This window comes from Cryptomeria japonica, chromosome 3, assembly GCF_030272615.1.
Source record: "Cryptomeria japonica chromosome 3, Sugi_1.0, whole genome shotgun sequence".
Lineage (NCBI taxonomy): Eukaryota > Viridiplantae > Streptophyta > Pinopsida > Cupressales > Cupressaceae > Cryptomeria > Cryptomeria japonica.
Window position 1 is genome coordinate 209,709,968 of NC_081407.1, and position 22,123 is coordinate 209,732,090.

At 34.1% G+C, this 22,123-nt stretch overlaps 2 pseudogenes across 1 annotated transcript; both read left to right on the forward strand.

Moving 5' to 3' along the window:
* The first annotated feature begins 2,327 nt into the window (after window positions 1–2,327).
* LOC131074552 (aspartyl protease AED3-like) lies at window positions 2,328–4,157 on the forward strand (annotated as a pseudogene).
* A 15,157-nt stretch (window positions 4,158–19,314) lies between these two features.
* Window positions 19,315–20,794, forward strand: LOC131074557 (aspartyl protease AED3-like; annotated as a pseudogene). Its single transcript, XR_009371955.1, has one exon. The product of XR_009371955.1 is annotated as an aspartyl protease AED3-like (transcript).
* Window positions 20,795–22,123: the final 1,329 nt, after the last annotated feature.

Genomic DNA, 22,123 nt, shown 5'->3' on the forward strand with positions numbered 1-22,123 from the left:
TTATCCGACTGAAGCTATAAATCATCAACAGATAAATGATATAAATATTTTCACTATCATCGGAAAATTCCTTGCAAGCAAGAAGATAACTGTCCAAAGAGAAATAACTCAAATGCATCAAGAGTTCATATTAATCTCTTCTAAATTTGACAACTTTACCTCCATGAAAATATTTTATATAATGATAAATAATAAAAGGTATACCATTCATATGTTCCCACTAAAATCTACCCAATAGCTTGTGTAGAACTTATATGAAGCTAGGATGAGATGACATAAGATATTTACTTCTTTATATCCAATCTTAAGAGATAATGTGAGATATTCCAAAGTATGAATTAACATTTCATTAGTCATTTTGTAAAAAAATCATAATTGAAAATTTATATAATTATAAATTTAGTAACTTTTTATTTACATATGTTGTATTTATTAGTAGAATTACTAAATATTTTTTTAATGATTGTGTTTCATATCTTACAAATAACTTATCTGATTTTTAATATTATTTGTACTTTAATTTAATTTCAATTATTTTTTAATTTCTATCTATAATTTTCAACTTTATGTAACATAAATTTGAAATTTGAAATTTCTTTATCATTGACCTAGTGTTTCTAATTCAAGGTTGTAGTTCCTCTAAAAATCAAACATTGGATAAGAGACCAAAAGCATTTAAAAATCTATGTGCATTTTAATTGAAAAAAAAAAGCATATATGAAGATACTAATTGAGTTGGCATCTATTTTGCAAATCTTAGTTGAAATTTAGCAATCTGGCTACATAGAAAAAAGGGCATCCATGAAGCTTGGTTGCCTGGCAAAAGACAAGCCTCAAACATGGACACTAAGCAGACACCACATTAGACTTAACCTTGAATTGTGTTAGCTTTTATTTAGAGTTTATGGCTTTTTTTAAATTAGAGTTATAAGTTTATTATTTTTTATTTTTTAAACTGACCCTTTTTTAATGATTATTAATATGAATTTATTTTTCCTATTTTACTTTGAGGCTGAAGCTATTGGAATTAAGTTTCTTTTAGCTCATTTATTGATAGGGTTCTTATTAATTCTATAAAAAAGTTCTTTCTTTCTCATATTTTTATGATTTGAGAGAGAGAGAGTCATATTTTTATGATTTGAGAGAGAGAGAGAGAGAGAGAGAGAGAGAGAGAGAGAGAGAGAGAGAGAGAGAGAGAGAGAGAGAGAGAGAGAGAGAGAGAGAGAGAGAGAGAGAGAGAGAGAGAGAGAGAGAGAGAGAGAGAGAGAGAGAGAGAGAGAGAGAGAGAGAGAGAGAGAGAGAGAGAGAGAGAGAGAGAGAGAGAGAGAGAGAGAGAGAGATCAACCAACTCTATTTACTTATACAATAATGAATGTCACGACAACCTCTTCATCTCAAATAGTTCATCTATATCTTACTATCGATGTAACCCTTGCACTCCCTTTTGATACAAGTGCTAGTTAGTTATCATAAATTGACTCGGTCCATATTTTTGTGAGTTACTATATTTTTGAATTTAAAGATATTAATGTGACATTAATTTGTGAACATGGAAAATAAATGTCGAAAATATGGTTGAATAAGGAAAAAATGCTATTAAGCATGCTTCATTTTCTAAAGGACAAAGAGCCATCATCTACATCATTTATATTAGTCCATTTACACATTTTTGAATGTTGGCATTAGATATTCATTGAATGTTGTAATGTTGACCATGCTCCACCCAATGTGTTGACTTAGAAGAAGTTGACCATATTAATTTGTGATTTCATCAAAGTTGTTTGTAAACACCACTTTGACATATTAAGATATATGGAAGGCAAAGGAAAGAAACCTCTATGCACACATTCTATCAATTCCTTCCCATGCAACTAAGTTTATTCTCATAGATTAAATCAAAGACATTATGCTCAAGTTCAAACTCGCGAAAAATAGATTTAAACTACAATAATTTTCAAGTTATATAAAGATTACTTGACATAATTTTGATTGAAAATATTAATCTCTATAATTTTTACAAATGATTCTAACATGATATCATTGACAATTTTGCATCATTGTTTCCAAACTTAAATACATCTATTCTCTCTATTCATTTTTAAAATATTCAGTACATATTTATTGATCCAGTTAATTTAATCTAAAGATATTCTTTAAATAAAATTGATATAATAATATACTAAAAACTTTTTCTATAATCTAAATTACAATTAATAGTAATGAATTGATTGATTGGTTGGTTGTAACTAAATAAGATAATGTCTAATGTTTTAATAGCTAGTGTTAAAAGAAAACGGTTGTCTAGATGCACCAGTACATAAAATATTATGTATGAAAATAATTTATGTATTGATATATCCTACAAGGTGGATAGCCATTTCTGTGTGAAATATTTTCTAAGCTCAGAAACGGCTAAGTCAAATATTGAAAAGAACGTCGTTGGTGAGGAAGGAAAAATGAAAGATCTGATTGCGCAAAAGGCGGGCATAACTATTAGAAAAAAGTGAAGCGAACAAATTGCGTCCATATATTGAAGTCGAGCCATTTAAGAAGCAGAGACGACGACTCAATTGCGTAAATTGAAGTCTATATGGAGGAGTCAAGTCAACTAGAAGGGGACACCGAAGCCAATGGGATCGACAAGTTAAGCGATAGTTTATTGCATACACGTCTATAAATACGGCCATCTTGATGATATTTTTATCTGAGACCTGTGCTTGCCAAAGACGACACTGGCAAAGCGTCTATGCTCAGTCCTAGTGTCTTTTCTATCACTTGTTTGTGTGTGGGCAGAAAGCAGTAAGGTTGCCAGAGTAAAGCTTGCATCATTCAAATGGAAAGATGCAGAGGATAACAAGAACTGCTCTGCGCTTGAATCGGAAACATCAAGCTTGAGTGTGATGCACATTCAAGGCAAGTGTTCTCCATTCCGCCTCTCCAATTCATCATGGTGGACGGCGATATCTGAGTCAATCAAAGGCGACACCCAGCGCTACAGAGCAATGGTGAAAGGGGGATGGAGCGCCGGCAAGAGTATGGTTAATCCCCAAGAGCACGCGGACCTCCCGTTGGCCTCGGGACAGGCCATCAACACGGGAAACTACATTATCAAGCTGGAATTCGGCACGCCTGTGCAGAGCTTCTACACTATCCTCGATACCGGCAGCTACATCACCTGGATTCCCTGCAACCCATGCTCAAGTTGCTCGAGTGGGCCCCAATTGTTCGAGCCAGGCAAGTCGTAAACGTATAAGTATCTCACCTCCGCTTCTCGGCAGTGTCAAAGTCCGGACTTCTGTTCGAACAACGATAATAATGTCAACTGTAGCCTTCCTCTGCGCTACGGCGACCAATCAGAGGTGGACGAGATCTTGTCTTCTGAGAGTCTGTCTGTAGGCTCTGAGACGGTTCAGGATTTTGTCTTCGGATGTGCGAATGCGGTTAGCGGACTCATCCAACGCTTATCGGTGCCCTGTTTGGTTGGGTTTGGGAGGGAACCTCTCTCCTTCGTTTCTCAGACGGCCACGTTATATGACAGTACGTTCTCTTATTGCCTTCCCTCACTCTTCTCCTCTGCTTTCACGGGGTCTCTCCTGCTGGGGAAAGGGGCTCTTTCTGCTTCGGGCTTGAAGTTCACGCCCCTCTTGTCCAACGCTAGGTACCCTTACTTCTATTATGTAGGGTTAAACGGAATCTCTGTTGGAGATGAGCTTATTTCCATCCCAGCAGGGACCTTGACATTGGATCAGTCGACGGAAAGAGGAACAATCATTGATTCGGGAACAGTTATCACTCAACTAGTGGAGCCCGCTTACAATGCGATGCGAGATTCTTTCCGCCGTCAGCTTTCTAGTCTGAGTTTGGCTAGTCCCAGAGAGAGTTTTGATACGTGCTACAACAAACCGTTAGGCGAGATGGAGTTTCCTGTCATCACGTTGCATTTTGACGATGGTCTGGACATGGCTCTGCCGGTGGAAAACACGTTATGGCCTGGGAATGAGGACGGCTCCGTGCTATGCCTTGTTTTCACCCTCCCTCCGGGCGGGGAAGACGCTGTACTTTCCATATTTGGGAACTATCAGCAGCAGAAGTTTCGAATTGTGCACGATGTCGCAGGGTCTAGACTTGGAATCGCTAGTGAAAACTGCGGTGCTTAGTAGTTTGTTTGCTGAGTAGTGTTTATTCACGGTATTATCACCTATAATATCCACTCCTATAATACCGTAATTATGTAGTACAAGTACGGTGTTATTTCAACAACTAGCGCATATATCTTAATTTTAATTTATATATAAAATATCGCTACAGATATTTTTCTTGAGGCATCTATTTAATTTGTTTAAGATAGTAATGTAGGTGTGTTGTTTCTCTTAATTATTTGCGAACCAAAGAAGCACTCTTTTATCTTCTTGTGATAGTTGATATTTTTCTTTATCATAAAAAAGTGCTATTGTATAGAGGAATCTATAAATGTGTGACAGCATATTAGTAGTCTTATTCTATATCTTTTGTAGATTATGGGATAATGATGATTTAATTTAGAAAAATTATATTAATGATCATTCCATATTCCATAATTACATGATATAAATGATGGATATCTATTTCATGATGCTTTGGTTTATGAAGTTTCTAATGCTCATCTTTTTATAAAATTCTTGATACAATAAAAATAGAATTTAAGATGTGATGTTTTTTGTTAGATCCTTTTATTTTTATATTTTTAGAACATAAATGATGATGATGACACATTAAATCATTATTGGTTTTGGTAGATAAAAAATTTAGTAAGCTTATTAGACATCATTTTATGCTTTGTCATGTGCTTTCATATATGGTCCTAGAATATTTTTATCTCATGAGATGGCTGCCTTTTACATTAGAGTAGCCCTTCCTTAACCAATCTAATGGGCATATCTATGCATATAATGATTATGCACACCTTTTGGATGCCCATGCAAAATATCTTTTGGATCATTTATGATTTTCTATTATGTTCCTTTTAGATAATTATAGTGTATCTTTATCGCAATGTATCATATACATATGATATTGAAGAAACATTTGGCTTAAAAACACCTAAACATTAAGAACATAATGATGTATTATAATTTTTATAATTATTGTTTGACAACAATATATAAATACTTAATTATCAATATTTTACACCTTCCTCCACCACTAAACATGATATTCATATGAATAAAGATATTAAATATGTTGAAGATGATATTTCATGTCAATTTGGAACCATTATGACCAAGTAACAAAATATAAAAATTTGAGTCACTAATTTATAAAAAATTGAAGAGAAGGATTATGATAGTGAGATGGTACATAGTTCTTCAGGAATTAATACTTTAGTTTATCCTTCACTAAATAGATTCATGAGACCTTAATTTTTCTAATGTATGACGATTATAGAGGTGTTTCATTACTTGACACCTTTCATTTGCTACAAGAGTGTTGTACCAACTAAGCTATTGGCCCCTATTTGGCAAACCCATCATCAATTCAAGTGTGGCTTATTTACAACACTCCCCTTTAAGACACATTGTAGGTGTTTGGCCTCCTAACCTGGCTCTAATACCACATGTTGAGCTACAACTCATATCCAGACTAATTAGGATTCAAACCTAGGACCTTCCATTTTCTTTTATATCTCTCTACCAACTGAGCTACTACCCCTCTTTGGCTAGCTCATCATTGATCCATTTGTGGCTTCTTGCCAATAAATACTTTTATAAGGCCAATTCATTAGATTTTTCAACCCGAGGCTAACATGTTCACAACACTTTATATTGGTGGTCGTTAAAACATCCTCTCTTGGTGAGAGGAAGGTCCAAATAGAAGGGGGATATTAAATGAGGACATGAAATATTGAAATCAAATGTAAGTCTCCTAACAAATTTCAAAATTGAAATCTTTGAATTGTAATAAAAGGGACATTTCAAAAAATAAAATAGACCTAAGAAGCATCACAAGGATTTAGAGAGTTTCTTTTATAATTAAATTAATGGAAAGGCCAACAACCATTTTGATAAAAGAGAATTTAAAACATTATTTATAGATACTTCAAATTTAAAGCATAATATCAAAGTTTAAAGCCCTTTTGTATTCATAAATAGCACTCTAATATTCTATATGCTTTATAATTACATAACAGTCTATGAAAAAAATTCAAAGCAAATCACCAAAAAAGATCGGGCTTCCTATACAAGATTAACTATCCTAATAAACTTCTATTTCAAAGCTATCTATATATTAGATATGACTCAAACCCTAACAACAAAACCTTATAACCTCTTTCCTTTCTTGCCATCTCACCATCATCTGAGGAGATCACAAATTCTGACTCATCCACCTATATCTGCTCCTCCAGACCTTCTAGTCGAATATATGTAGAAATCTAATTTGGGTTCTTGTTTTCTTTCATTTTCATCCAATTATTTAAAAATTCCAAACTTTTGAAAGCCACTAGCCTATTTTCCTAGTATTTCTCCTCACCTTGTTGTTATATGGAGCCTAATCAGACTCGGAGGTTAATTTTTCAAAATTTTATTGAAGCAGTTTCTCCCCAAATTATTCAACTGGGGTTTCGAGACAACACCCCCAAGTCGAGGTCAAGGTGCAATGCCCCTTGCAGGGTCACAGGGCGAGGTCAAGGGGCAGTGCCTCGACGGTTTTGGGGGGGCAGCACCCCCGAAAGATCAACTAACTTCTATTATTTTATAAAGGCATCGAGATTTATTTCTCTATTGGTTGACATGTTCTAACCCTAATTTTGTAACTGATATAAGTCTTGATAAAAAGGCAGGTTAGGGTTTTCTATAGTATTTTGCAGCGGTATTGAGTTGCAAGAGATTGTTGGTTGTAATCAGTTCAATTTACTGGATAATAATATTGGACTCTCTATTAGGTAGATGTAGCCCAACTTTGGGTGAACCACGTTAAAATTGTCTCCTCTCTGTTATTATTTATGTGTTTTTCATTCCTTTGTTTAATATTTATTTACATAAAATTGATATTTTCCACATTCAATTCCTAACACATCTTCCATCAGAATAATTGAAATTTTTGGCACTTCTTCATTCATTTTGTCATAATCCTTAGGCAAAGGAATCCAGAAATTGTCATAATTCCTTAGAGCATCATCTAACCCTACTAGCACATGTTCCTTGAAAACCAACTTGCATAGCCTTTTTTCCTTATCTTTGTTGAGACATAAATCTAATGAGATAGATAAAAACATTGAAGAGATGTTTGTATTAACATGATACCTATGGTTTGTCATTAAGAATTCCTCCCCTAGCATATATTTCATCGCATACAAGACTATTTGGTGCTTATACCTCATAATAATGCTAAGCCTCTTTTCTCCAATTTCTCCTATGAAAGCCATTTGTCTTCTAGTTGTCATCAATTGTATTGGAGTTTCCATACCACTTTTTGCAGACAAACTATTACCAAAAAAAAGGAGTTAATCAATTTTTGTCTTAAAAAATAAAGATATTCTAGATGTTTCCAAAAATCTATTTTGATTTAGTAATTCTACAAATCCGCCCTTCTTCCTTTATTCAAGAAGGTTATCTATCCTTTCCTAGCTTTGTTTATTGAAATCTCTTAGTCATATCATTTAATCATGGTTTTCTCTTCCTTCAAATCCCAAGAACGGCCCATGGCAGATCATACCCACCACGTTGACAAACCTTCATTAATGAATTTTCACCAAATTTTCCCATTTAAATTTAGATATTCTATCTTCACCAAACAATACACCAAACCTCTACCTACTATTTCTTTAGCCTATGTCTCTAACGCCTCCATCTTCCTAAAAATATTACTCTACTCTTCAAGTCTCTTTTTGAATTAATGATATCCTATCTTTCGCAGATCGTCTCAAGAATAATTATGAAAATCAATCACTTTTTGGAATCTGTCACATCAACTCTGTGTTGGCAACAAGGCAGAAAACTGAGAGGGGGGGTGAATCAGTTCTCTCAAAATATCTTCTTAACTCAAATACAATTTTAGATCTGATAATTAACAATGAAAGCATAAATCAATATCACATCAATAACACACATAACACCAAGATTTTTGATGTGGAAAACCCGATCAAGGGAAAAACCATGGTGGGAACCTACCCATAATATGATGATACCCTGTTAGAAGTATATGGAATATTACAATGAGGAATGAACATGCATTTAGGCACACTGCCTAGAGCTCACTACTCAAAGACAACAAAGGGCTACAACCCTAGGAAGACTCACTATCTTACAAACACATTCGGATCACATCCAGAAGATCATGAACTGAGAAAATAGCATCTCCTCATGCTTGGTTATAGTTCTGGTTAAGCACATGACACGTATTCTGCTCTTTGCACTTCTTCACACTTCTTAGCACTACTTCACTACTTCTAAAAGATCAAAGCATTATTCGCACACACAAATATTTCTCCAACATCAGTATTGCATTTATTTATACATATCATCAACTTATCTTTCAAGGTCGGCTCAACACACATCACAAATTATAAAGATATAACCATACACACTATAATATTATATGCAAACCAAAACAATGTTGGGTAAGACACAATATGGACCTAAATCAACACTTCAAACATGAAACACCTCCAAGAATTATGCCTCGAACACCCTCAACACATTACATACATCATGTTGGCCAAAAACATGATGAACACCATTGGATCAAGGAAAATAATCAACAACAAGCACAATGATCAATGTGGACCACCAACACAAATAGCACATGATCTAGAAACATCCACAAGCATCATGAATTACCGCAAAAACACCACTTACTAGAATCTTCATCATCATTATACCGAACTTCAATAACCCTAACTGCAATGGCTGTCAAACTAAAAGATTCACTTGTGAACCTCCAAATCACGAACCATCAGAATTCAGGACACACCAGAACATCCCAAACACTCTATCAAATCCACAAACCAAGATATTGCAATGCGCAGCAAAATCTAGAACATTGATCAACACCGAACAACTGAAAAACCAACCGCAAAACTAAATCTCATAACTCGATCAAATCACCATGCGAACCACTAAAACTTGAGCTGAATCAACTAAAGATACTTATCTCAAAACCCTTTAATCCATAACAACTCAACTACAACACACTGGCCCAACCAACTCACTTAATCTGATTGCAACACTGGAATACACAGAGGAATATGTTGACAGCAATGACAACACATCACTCAAGAAATCTAAGCACATATTTGCACATTATCCCAACACTCTAACCTAGAGAACCTTCCTATCCTTACTCAAGTGTGATTCATAGATTTTCTTTCACACATTTAAAATATTTCATTTTAAAATTTAAATGTTTATCTTTTTATCATTATGTCCATACAAGTTTGAATTTCGCACATTTAATTCCTTGGATTCATTTACGTCTTACATTAAATTCTAACTATGTTTTTAGCCAATTTGATCGTCGTATTGTTCCCTTCTCTATAAATATGGCTTATTTTGAAAACATCAAGTTTTTAATTATTTCCTAGATTGGCTTAATCCATCAACCATTTAGGAGAACTATTTTTTTGAATAGAATTGATCACTACTAGGGATTCACCTTACAAATGGATCTTCCTAACTCCTATTTTAAATCCAACCTATAATCCAGGCAAAGCTGCTCTGATTTCTACTATATTATTAGTAGTTTCTCCTAAAGCTATCGATTCTTCTGTTGTCATTTTTCCTTCTTCATCCCTATAAATACACCCCATACCACCTTGACCTAGATTTCCTTTCACTGCTCCAAAATTATTTTTTATCCATCCTTTATGTAAAATCATCCATTTGACTTTGTCTCTAGTCATCAAAAAGTGTATATTCTTGCTTCCTCCCTGATTCTTGGGGATAATTAAACCTCTAAATTTCCTAGTCATTTTATCATCCCATTAATTGAATAAATTATCTTTTAATACTTGATACCTTGTTGCTACATTGACCAATTCCACAATTTTATCCTAAATTTTCTGTATGATATTTTTCTCTAATATCCTTTTATCTTGAACTATTATGTGGTTTCTTTCCTTCCATATTTCCCAAACTACTGGTGAGGGTATTACTTTCCATAAACTATCAAACATACCTTTATTTCTGATTCCTACCCAAATTTTAAACCAATCCAATAATTATTGTGGTTTGTGGCATTGAAAGTTCAGCTTGTCCAAAAAATGGTCCCAACATTTTTTTTGCATAGGGGCAGCCCAATATGATATGGTATGTTGCTTCATTTTTCATTTGCATAATAAAAATCTACTAGCCCCTTGGATGCCCACTTTTTCCATTTGATCCTATGTGAGCACCTTTCCTTGGATTGTCAACCATGCAAATACCCCTACCTTTGGAAGACAATGTTTGTTCCTGTAATGGTAAAAAATTAGGGTTTCCACCATTAGATGTATAAAAACCACTAATTTTTACTTAAGGACCATCACATTTAAAAGAGGATTCCAATGTAACAGATCTAGTCACGAACTAGTAAGGATTTCAACTGAGAATTTTGAATAGATTGGGGTTTTTGATTATTTGAATTAATTAAACCTCTTTTATAAATTGAATTGTTGAATGGGGTAAATGTGTTGAAATGAAAATGAAAAATACGTAAATAGTAAGCTACAGTCATTGGATTGAGTCATTAACCTAGATCTGAGAAATGTAAACAAATTTAGACATGTTCCCCAAAAGAGCTTCCAAAATGTTGAGACCGTGGTGCTAGTCACCCTGGTCTCCAAAATTTTCTCATTCTAATGGGAGATCGATTCATCACTGTAAATAATGCTTACTCTAAAGATCACAACTTCATAGTTGTTCTTGCACATAGAAAGAAGGGGAAATAAGTTGGGAATAGGGGTTTGCCTAAGTCAAACCCCGATTTCGGAATTAACCTTGAATAAAATGTTGCAAATACAAAAATAAATAGTGAAAAGATATACCTCAGATCTGTAATGACTGATAATGATGCTTTTTTTATTGAACGTAACCACATATGTTGTATGAAATGACATAAACATGACAAAACCCTAATCACACACACATGTTTGCATATGAATAATGTAATGTTGCTCTACAGTGGATGAATGAAGAGTGTGTAGCCTTGAAGATCTCTAGAAATGCTTGATGATGAATGTTTCAATTCTTGAATGATAGATTGCTTAAATAAGGATTGATTGGATGCCTTATGATTCTCTTATGATGATGAAATGAGAGGGATGAGCCTCCTTTTATATGTGCCTATCCAAAAACATCTGAATTTTCTGACATAAGTCAACATGAAGATCACATTCCCTCTAGCTCATTGTGACCATTAAGGGGGGCTAAATTAAGGTCCCAATTAAGAGGATCAAAGTGCCACACCCTAGTCCCATTAAGGACTAGGGTGCACGCTCTAGTCCTACCCCATTTAAGGGCCTCAACCAAGAGGCCATGTGATGTGTAAAGTGGAAATGAGGCTAGAATTGCATGGTATGAGCATAATTAGGTCCTAATCCATCTTCTAGGACATCAACGCTAAGATGAGGGCCCAAATGTGAACCAAATTATAAGGGAGTACAATTTAGGATTCTACAGTTCTATAATAATTTACATGGCCATTCCCCTTTAACTATAACTACTTCTTTAATTTTGTATCCTAACTTTACTTTGTAGTAGCCTATTTGAGATCCACACCATCTAATCCTATCCATTTCCCCAATTGGCACCACACTTCTTTATTTAGGAGAACTTTCAGGAATCCTTTTTGATATCTTGGAGCCTATATGTTTTCTAGTGATTCCCATTTCTATAGACTAGTCCCATCTTGTAAAATTATTGTCCTATAGTCTCTCACTTTAGTTCTCCACGTCTGGGAAGTTTCCCTTTCAATTTCCTCCATGTTGGGATAATTTTCCAAAGTTTTATAATTATTCCATGAGTCAATATAGAAGGAGGCACTACGTCCATCTCCAATTTCCCATGTTACATACTTTGATATCATATCCCTGCATTCTAGTATGTAGTTCCAAATAGTCAATACTCTTGGGGGATCTCTTATAGTCAATATTCTAATGGGATCATCACTATCTAAAAAAAATTATTCTCGGGAACTTAACCCATTTCTGATCCTCTTTACTATATAACAACCAAACTAGTTTTTCCCCCATTGCAAGATTCGATACTACTAATTGCCTTATGCATGTTCCTCTTGCTACCTTTGGAGTCAAATTTTCTCCCAAGTAATTAGTGGGACTTTATTTTGGTAATTTTTTTCCATTCTAGAAGAATATTCTCATGATTTTGTTTCATTCCTCCTCTACTACCTTCGGTACTTTTAGACATGACATAGAATAGACATGCGCATTGCTAATAATATTAATTTAATCATTAATAATTTCCCAGCTAACAAAATCCATTTACCTCTCCATGATCCCATCTTGTCTACATATCTATTAATTAAATTTTCCCAATAAACTTTTTTATTTATTTCATTAAAAAGTGGTGTTCCTAAGAACTTCCCAAGAAAATTTACCACTTTCAAATTTAGGATTTTGGGCAGTACCCTTTGATGACTAGGTTGAGTACTTAAGAAGAAAAGCTTAGATTCATTCCAATTGATTTATTTTCCTAAAGCATTGCAATACCTATTTAGGAGAACTTTTATTTTCTCAACTTTAACCCTACACGTTTGCCCAAATAGGATTATATCATCCGCAAATTGTTGGTTATTCATAGGTTCCAAAAATGTCGCTCCATTTACACCTCGCCAATCTCCATTACTTCTGATCTTATTAACGAGTCTCCCTAACATTCCTTCCATTATAATGAATAGAAAAGGGAAGATCGGATCACCTTGCCTAATGCCTCTTTACGTGCTAAAGAAGCCATGAGTGGCTCCATTCGTAAGTACTAAAAATTTTGGCAATGAGATGCGTCTATTGATCCATTATATCCAATCTTTATTAAATCCAAAAATTTGTAAAAATTCATATAAGAGTCCTCTGTCCACCAAGTCATCTACCTTAAGAACATCTAATTTTAAGATCATACTTGTTTGTCTAGTTTTCCTTGCGAAATGAATTTCTTCATGAGGATTTATTATGCCTTACAATTGATCTACCTGGAGCAAAGGCACTTTGTTCTTCCAAAATGATCGAATTTAAAACTGCTTTTAATCCATTTGCAATAATTTTGGAGATTATCTTATACGTTGTATTGCATAGGGAAATTGGTCTAAAGTCGCTCGTGGCTTAAAGTTCCTTCTTTTTAGGGATCAAAGCTAAAAATGTGTGTTTTATTGCCCCGAGTATGGTTTTTTTAATTCTTGACTCCTCCATAACCTTATAAATGTCATCTCCTACTATTTCCTAAAACTACTAGAAAAAGCTTGTTGGAAAACCATCTGGGCCTGGAGCCTTATCTGGGTTCATTTGGAATACCACTTCTCTATCTTCATCTTTATTTATCTTTTTATAAATCTCTTTGTTATGGTCCTTTGTAACAATCTGTGGGATGGCCTCCAAACATTTCTCTCTGACCTCCCTATTCAATTGTACTTCCTTATTTAGGGTTTCTTCAAAAAAAATTATTACTTCCTTATTAACCTCCTCTAATGTTTGAGTCTTCGTCCCATCTATGAGTCTCCATCCCATCTTTTTTATAGATGTCTATGAATCTATTTCTTTGCTTATTAACCATTGATATTTTATGGAAGAATTTAGTATTTATGTCTCCTTCCTTAAGCCATATCTCGCAAGATTTTTGTCTGCAATGACGTTCTTCCCTTGCCATTATTTCATTCAGTTGTGCCTTTAATAATTTCTCTATTTAAAATTCTTCTACTCTCATTCCCTTTTCAATTATAATCTCATTGAGATTTGATAGTTCTTTTTCTACTCTAGATTTCTCTTGGAATGTGTTTTTGAAATAATTTTTGTTCCATTCTTTTAATTTCACTTTGATATATTTAATATTTGTTGAGATGATATATATATATATAATTGATCTCCATGCTTTATCTCGTGCCACCATTTTGCTATTAGTTCTTTCAAACTTGAAAGGAATGCATGTTGTGTGATCATCCTATTTTGTTGATAACTATACTAGATAATGACCTCTGATCCTATGTATGGAAGCATTGTTACCTCATAGTATTGCATTTGACTATCCCAACATCCCATGCTCAATAATATATCTAGTCTTTCTATTATGTTGGTGAATCCCTTTCTATGGTTTGTCCATCTAAAAATGCCATTCCTTTCCTGCAGATCCTTAAGAGGATTATTCTCTACAAAAGTTTGGAAGTCTGATTGCACCACAAATATTTTCCTTTGACCACCCAATTTTTCCTAGTTGTTTAAATTAACATTGAAATCTCTAATTAAAATTCCTTTCTCACCCCTAGAGCCTTCAATTATTTTTGTTAAATGCATCCATAATTCTCTTTTCTACATTGTTTGGGTTGGACCATATACATTTATAATATATAACCTATCATTGGTTTTTAACATTCTACATTTTAATATGATCCACCATTTATTGTGTTCTATCATTTCGCCATCAACCTTGATCGGATTCCAAATCATACCTAATCCCTTTGAAGCCCCTTTTGAGACAAAAAAATGTCCCCTCCATTGTTTCCAATTGTGTAATCTCTTCTCACATTCCTCTTTCTTTAGTTTAGTTTCTTGAAGAAGACAAACATCTACTTTTGTTTGATCAATTAGGTTCTTTATTAGGTACCATTTGTTAGGGGAATTAATGCCCTAACATTCTATGTTATTATTTTCATTGAGGTTAGGGTCGAGGTTAAGCTCCTTCCCAAAGCTTGTTATCTTTTTCTTCCTTTTGTGGTCTACTAAAGAGGCTATAGTCATTTTGGACTTGTTTGAACTTGCTCATCTTTTACTTTTCTCCAAGATTCTATTATCCTTGATTCTTGATTATATTTGTTCCAACATTATTTCTTCTATCATCACAGCTTCATCATATTCTAATTCCTATGCCTCTTCCCCTATATCCTTTGATTCTAAATCCTCTTTAGTCTTAGTTTTCCTTATTGTTTCCTTCCATGCTTGTTTCTTATCTATGTTTCCTTTCTTACTTCCTCCTATTACCAAATGATTTATCTCCCATCTTGTTTCTACCTCCATCTTTGTATTTCTTATTTGATTATCCAGTGGATTACTTTTTGGTTCTCTTTTGTCACTCTCAGAACCAACTTCCTTGTGAGTTGCATCCACAAATTCCATTCTTGCTTCACTTTTGTGACCCTATTTATTTCTACCCTCAACTTCTTGTCTAACTTCCTCTAATTGTTGATAAATAGTTTCTCTCAAACCTTCTATATCCTTAGGGAGGACCACTAGTTCTACCTCTTTGTCCCTATTTTGCTTGAAGTGTTATTCATTTCCCCTCATATCTATATTGTGCCTTTACTTCCAACACCTATTATTACTTCTATTGTATTTTACTTTCTTTTCTTGAAAGGGCTTTGTTTAGTCTCCCTACTATGAGGTGTATTTTTCTCCTTCTTTATCTCTCTTTGATCATTGGTGTTAAACATTAATTGTGAAGGGCTAGGGGTTTCAAATACATTATTAGCTATATTCTCTCTGTGGAGTTATGTTACGACCATCACCCCGCTTGTATTTTTTATTTCAAAAGGAAATGCTCTAATTGTCTACCTTGCAAGTGGCTTGCCTTCTATTTCTATCTTCCCCCTTCTGAAAATATTTGTAACTCTTTTTTAACTCCTATATCCATATCTATTTCGACATAGATGTTAACAACATCCCCTATTTTACCATTCAGGAAATCTTCATCAACTCCTAAAAAGGATCCCAATCTTAATAATTACTTCCTCACTCCAATATTATATTTTTAATCCCACCAAACTCAAGCATTTGACTGATTTATTAATTTTGCATTTCAATGGGTCAAAGTTTGAATTCCATTTTAATTTACTGAAACTGATTCCTTTAAAGAAACTTGGGCTCCCATATAATATATCATGTTTTAACTTCATATCTAAACATTCTATTAGAAAAAAGTCATTTTGTAGGGGGCGAATGCTTACCTTTTTGGGTATGTTTTTTTCCACCAATCTGTGATCTCTAATTCATTCCCCCTTCTCCACTCCATTTGACAATCAATGTTGGTTATTTCCATCTACTTGCTATTGGGTTTGTTAGTTTTGATGGCATTACAAACAACTTATTGCTCATATTTTTCTTCCTCCAGACTCCTTCCCAACTCTAGTCTATTTTCCCATTTATTAGTTTTTGTCTCTTAATATTTTTGTCATATCCTTTTTTTTAGAAACCTATATAAATCTCCTCTCAGGAATTGACTTTGGATATTAATAGACCTCATTTTTTTTCCACTAAGGTTTTCTATAATTTTAGGGGTGATCCTTTTATCCATTAGGATCTTATTGTCCAATAAGTTTGAGTGCATCTAGAAGCTTTGTTTTATTTTCCATTGGACCTTGCAAATCAGGATTTTGTTTTCTCCTATCACTGGAGAAAACCATGTCCTGTTCCTTTTCCTTCCCTGATTATTCATTCCAAGATCTTCACCATTTTGTTTTCTACCCTTCAGGACCTCTATACATGTTCTCCTACGGGATTCCTATTGAAATATCCCCTTGGATTAGGGAGTCTGACAATTCTTTCCAGAATTTTTCTAGCTATAAACTCACCGGTTTCCATAAGGAAAGACCATTTGTTTCTATGGTAGTTTTCCCACAAATTAATAGTGGAGTATGGTTATTGTTGTCCAAAGCTTGTCCATTCCCTCTATTGTAATTGAAATCTGTTATTTCCAAACCAAGGTTTTCCCATTGGTGATTGCAAAGCCAATTAATAGGGTTCTTTATTGAGACTCATAATTTTTCCCATAGATGATTGGTGGAGTATAAGTATAAAACATAATTAAACAATACATTGCCAGGACATAAGCTATAACTCAAGGAGTATATATGTGACAAGGTTTTTACTAAATATGAGGCTATACTCTTAACAAGGATGTAGAGAGTTATTTCATTGATGAAAAAAATTGTAATAAACAAGTAGGTTATGTTTTTATTACTTCATCTGATGTCCATATGTGATGATCTTTGGTTAATTTGTTTATTAACATCTTACTACCTATCTCATTATATATATTTGTTTTCACAATATGAAAATTTTAATAAAGATAGTATATCTTGGTTATACCACAAACAAGAAGATGTTAGGACATGAAAAAATTAATTCTCTATCATGATACCTACAATAACATTCAGTATGTCCACCATCTCAAGAAAGAAATCCTCTCATCCTCCAACATGCCCACTAAGTATTTATGTACATACCAAAAATAATATGGTTTCCCCTTTTTAGGGTCTCAAATACCTCTTTTTCCAAGGGTGGTCACTTGGATAAGCACACAACTTAAGATAGGTCACCTAACATAGTCCCAAGAAACCCTCTAGTTAAAGGTATACAAAAGGTTTTTGGTGCTAAAAAATACTTGGAATTCAACTCAAAGGATAAAAAAGATGGAAAAGATGCTAAGAGAGATGAGAAAATTGTAATCTAGGTAGAAAATTCTAAGAGGGTGTATAATTTGTGTCATGTAGGTCATGATTAAGACAATCAAATCATTATGTAAATTTTAGGTTCTTATAATTTCAAAGCTTTATATGTGAGACCATTTTTTTACAAAATCCTATGTCATGACAATGTAAACTATTGTGCCATCATTTTATTATAGAGAGTTATTTCCAATTCAAGTCAGTAAAGAAATTTATATATTTTTAATACAACTATTATTGTGTAATTGATTTTTTGGTTTTCAATAGTGAGGCTATGAATCCCAATTGACCTTGGCTACATGGATAGAGTTTCTAAGCACAATTTATTTCAAGTTTTCATGGTCTTGTAGTTCTATCTACACAAACTTGATATTTTGAGATTTGGTCATGCTTCTTGTAAGCAACATACTAGATGGCAAATATGTCTATTCAAAGTTGGACCTAAAAGCATATCAAAACTTCTAAGGCCTCATTTGTGTACCCAAAAATATGTTACATTATTTATTTTTCTATATTGAGTGTTATATGTAATTAAGGGAAACTTTAAGAATGACATGATTTAGGCTAGTTATTGTATTTAGAAATACTCTTTGATTTTTACCTTATTAAATAGCCAAAGGTATAATCAGTTGATGGATGGATTGACTTTATAAATTTGAATGAATATGTGAAGACACAATGGACAAATTTGTAAAAATGACACATGTACCAATAGAATTGAAATTAGATATCAAGCAACAAATTGTTCACTAATAAGAGCTCCCACATAACAAAACTCATTTGGAGTATTGTTGTTATGCTATACCCATGTGGATGCCTATGATTATATTAGACCAACGATGATAACCTTTTGCTAATTTTTCTGGTTAGTCATGGTAGTCATCACCAAATCACACAAAATATCAACTCCTACGTGCAATATACACCTCACATTACTAGATAATTCAATAAATAATATTCTCCATCCCCTTGCACTATACACAATATCAACCTCAAATAACTAGAGAATTCATTATAAAGGATTCACTATTTATAGTCCACCCCTCACACCATGCACTATTTATAAAGGATTCACAGAGCATAAATTTTATTTTTTGGATTTGGTGCAAGTTAAATAAATTAAATAAGAGATTCTATTACTTAATTATTAATGTTATTTTATGGATAAGGTTTTTTCGTTTTTATAATAGATCACAAAATAATCTATAATATTAATACTGAAATATATATATATACTTTCAAATAAGATTATAAACTATTAAAATATAATTTTCTTTAATATTATTTCTAATGAATATGAATTTGAACCTTAAATTTATATTGAAATATAATAATTATGTAAAGTAATTTAAAAGCTGTAATAAAGTTGTAACTATATAAACCAAAACATGACATTTTTATCAGATAAAAATTTTAACATATTTTGGACAAACAATTAAAATTTTATGAAAAATTATAATAATTCCATCTATTAAATCGATCAATGATTATCCTACCAAGAAGACCAAAAAATATCTTGCATCTAAACAATCAATGTATGGCGCTCGTCTAGCACTTAAAGAATGGATGGGCCAGGCAGAACCAAACAAACATGGATTGCGTACGACGCTGGCATTACCATTCAAAATAAGTGAACCAAACAAAAAGCCTGGATTGCGTTGTAGGACGGGAATTAAAATAACTACAGTTAGAACTGGAGGGGCCGAACTGGAGAGGAAACGTAATCCTAAAGCAAGTCATCGGCTCGACAATGGCAAAGCGTGCATTTTCTATTCTAGTGTCTTTTTTATTACTTGTTTGTGTGTGGGCAGAAAACAGTAAGGTTGGGAGAGTAAACCTTGCATCATTCAAATGGAAAGATGCAAAGGATAACAAGAACTGCTCTGCGCTTGAATTGGGAAAATCAAGTTCGACTGTGATGCACTTTCAGGGCAAGTGTTCTCCTTACCGCTTACCCAATTCAATATGGTGGAGGGCAATATCCCAGTCAATCAAAGGCGACAACCAGCGCTACAGAGCAATGATGAAAGGGAGATGGAGCGTCGGCAAGAGTACCGTTAATCCCCAAGAGGACGCGGACCTTCCTTTGGCCTCGGGACAGACCATCAACACGGGAAACTACATTATCAAGCTCGGTTTCGGCACGCTTGCGCAGATCTCTTACAGTGTCCTGGACACCGGCAGCATCATCGCCTGGATTCCCTGCAACCCCTGCTCCAGTTGCTCAAGTGGGCTTCAATTGTTCGAGCCATCCAAGTCATCTACGTATAAATACTTCGCTTGCGCTTCTCAGGAGTGTCAGTCTCTAGGCTTGTGTGAGAATAATAGCAACGATGTCAACTGTAGCTTTGGTCAGATCTACGGCGACCAATCAGAGGTGGACGAGCTCTTGTCATCTGAGACGCTCTCTGTGGGCTCTCCGCCGGTGGAGGATTTTGTCTTCGGATGTGCGAACGCGGTGAGCGGACTCATCCAGCGCTTATCGGTGCCCGGTTTGGTTGGGTTTGGGAGGGATCCTCTCTCCTTCGTTTCTCAGACGGACACGTTATATGACAGTACGTTCTCTTATTGCCTTCCTTCCCTCTTCTCCTCTGCTTTCGCGGGGTCTCTCCTGCTGGGGAAAGGGGCTCTTTCTGCTACGGGCTTGCAGTTCACGCCCCTCTTGTCCAACGCTAGGTACCCTTACTTCTATTATGTGGGGTTAAATGGAATCTCTGTGGGTGAAGAGCTTGTTTCCATCCCAGAGGGGACGTTCACCTTGGATCAGGCGACAGGAAGAGGGAGTATCCTTACAATGCCATGCGAGATTCCTTCCGCCGTCAGCTCTCTAATCTGACTTTGGCTAGTCCCTCATCGCCTTTTGATACGTGCTACAACAAACCGTCAGGCGAGGTGGAGTTTCCTCTCATCACGTTGCATTTTGACGATAGCCTGGACTTCACTCTACCCCTGGATAACATTTTATACCCTGGGAATGAGGACAGCTCCGTGTTATGCCTTGCTTTATCTCTTCCTCCGGGCGGGGGAGACGCTGTATTTTCCATAATAGGGAACTATCAGCAGCAAAATTTTCGAATTGTGCACGATGTCACGGGGTCTAGACTTGGAATTGCTCGCGAGAACTGCGATGGTTAGTAGTTTGTTCATCGTATTATCACCTAAAATACCTTAACCAACATGCACTCTGCTTCACTATAATACCCGAATAATGTTGTAAGATACTGTTGTAATAAGCACAGTCGCATTTTCCTCCGTTCATAACTACCATCAAATTTATCTAAGAGGTGCATTCGATGGCTATTGTTAGAGGAGGAGTTAGGGTTCAATTATTGTGATAGAATTTGTGGTTATTATAATATCTGATGATATATTTATCTTATATATGTAAATAATCAGTTCACATGTAAATTCAAAAATAATTAATGTTGATCAAGATGGACTCATTTGAACATTACAACTCATGAATGTTATATTAAAAAGCATAAATATACTTCTTAACAAGTGAAATAAACATTTTTTTGTTTGAAATAAAATATCATAACTATCCACTATAAGTGAATCATTTATAAATAAGATTTTCATTTAAACAAGCATTGTTGTCATAATGAAAAAAGTATTTTTTTTATGTGTACCATTATTGGGGTAGCAATGTATATGCAAGGGAGTATTTCATATTAATAGTTTGTCCTATCACAAAAATAAAAGGTGAGACCAAAAAATACCTTGTACTTTTCCATGAAATGTGAAGGACTATCAAAAAGTTTTTGTTCAACTATTCATCCATTTGTGTTGGATATTAAAATTAGAGATAACAAGAATAATGGTTACCAAAATGTATTGTGATCATTTAAGTTGCATATAAGTTATACTTTAAATAATATGATATTGTGCTAAAAACAAATTATATTGTTTTGTTTAACTACCAAGACTAGTATGATTAAGTTTAGGTCAAATATTTAAATAGATAAGACCCACACCTCCAAACATTAGTTATAAATAGATAAGAGACTAGTTCACATTTCAAAACAAATAGAGCTTTTACGATATTCCATGCTACTACAACATGCTAGCAAAATTATCTTACACAACTATTGACCCCTCTATGGGTTCACTATGAATAACTATACAAGTATTATTTATTATCTACAATGAGTGGTGTGTTTTGTTTTAAATATATTTTTAAATTGTAGTCTATTGGATAAGAATTGATTCGGTTTTGTTAAATAAGGCATAATTTTAAATAATACTTATGATGTAATAATCCATCTTTAAAATACATTAAATTTAGAAACTAAAAGAATCCATAGAGTTGTCTAATGTTTTATTGCATATGTATTAGTAGATGAATTATTTCTTTAATATTTAGAGCTCATTTATTATTGTAATACACTTAAATACAATTGAAATGTCATACCTATAATATATAAATTGGATTAAAATGATAAATTATTTTATTTATCGTACAATCTGCCCCATTAATCAATCTATCGTCCACCCACAAATTTTG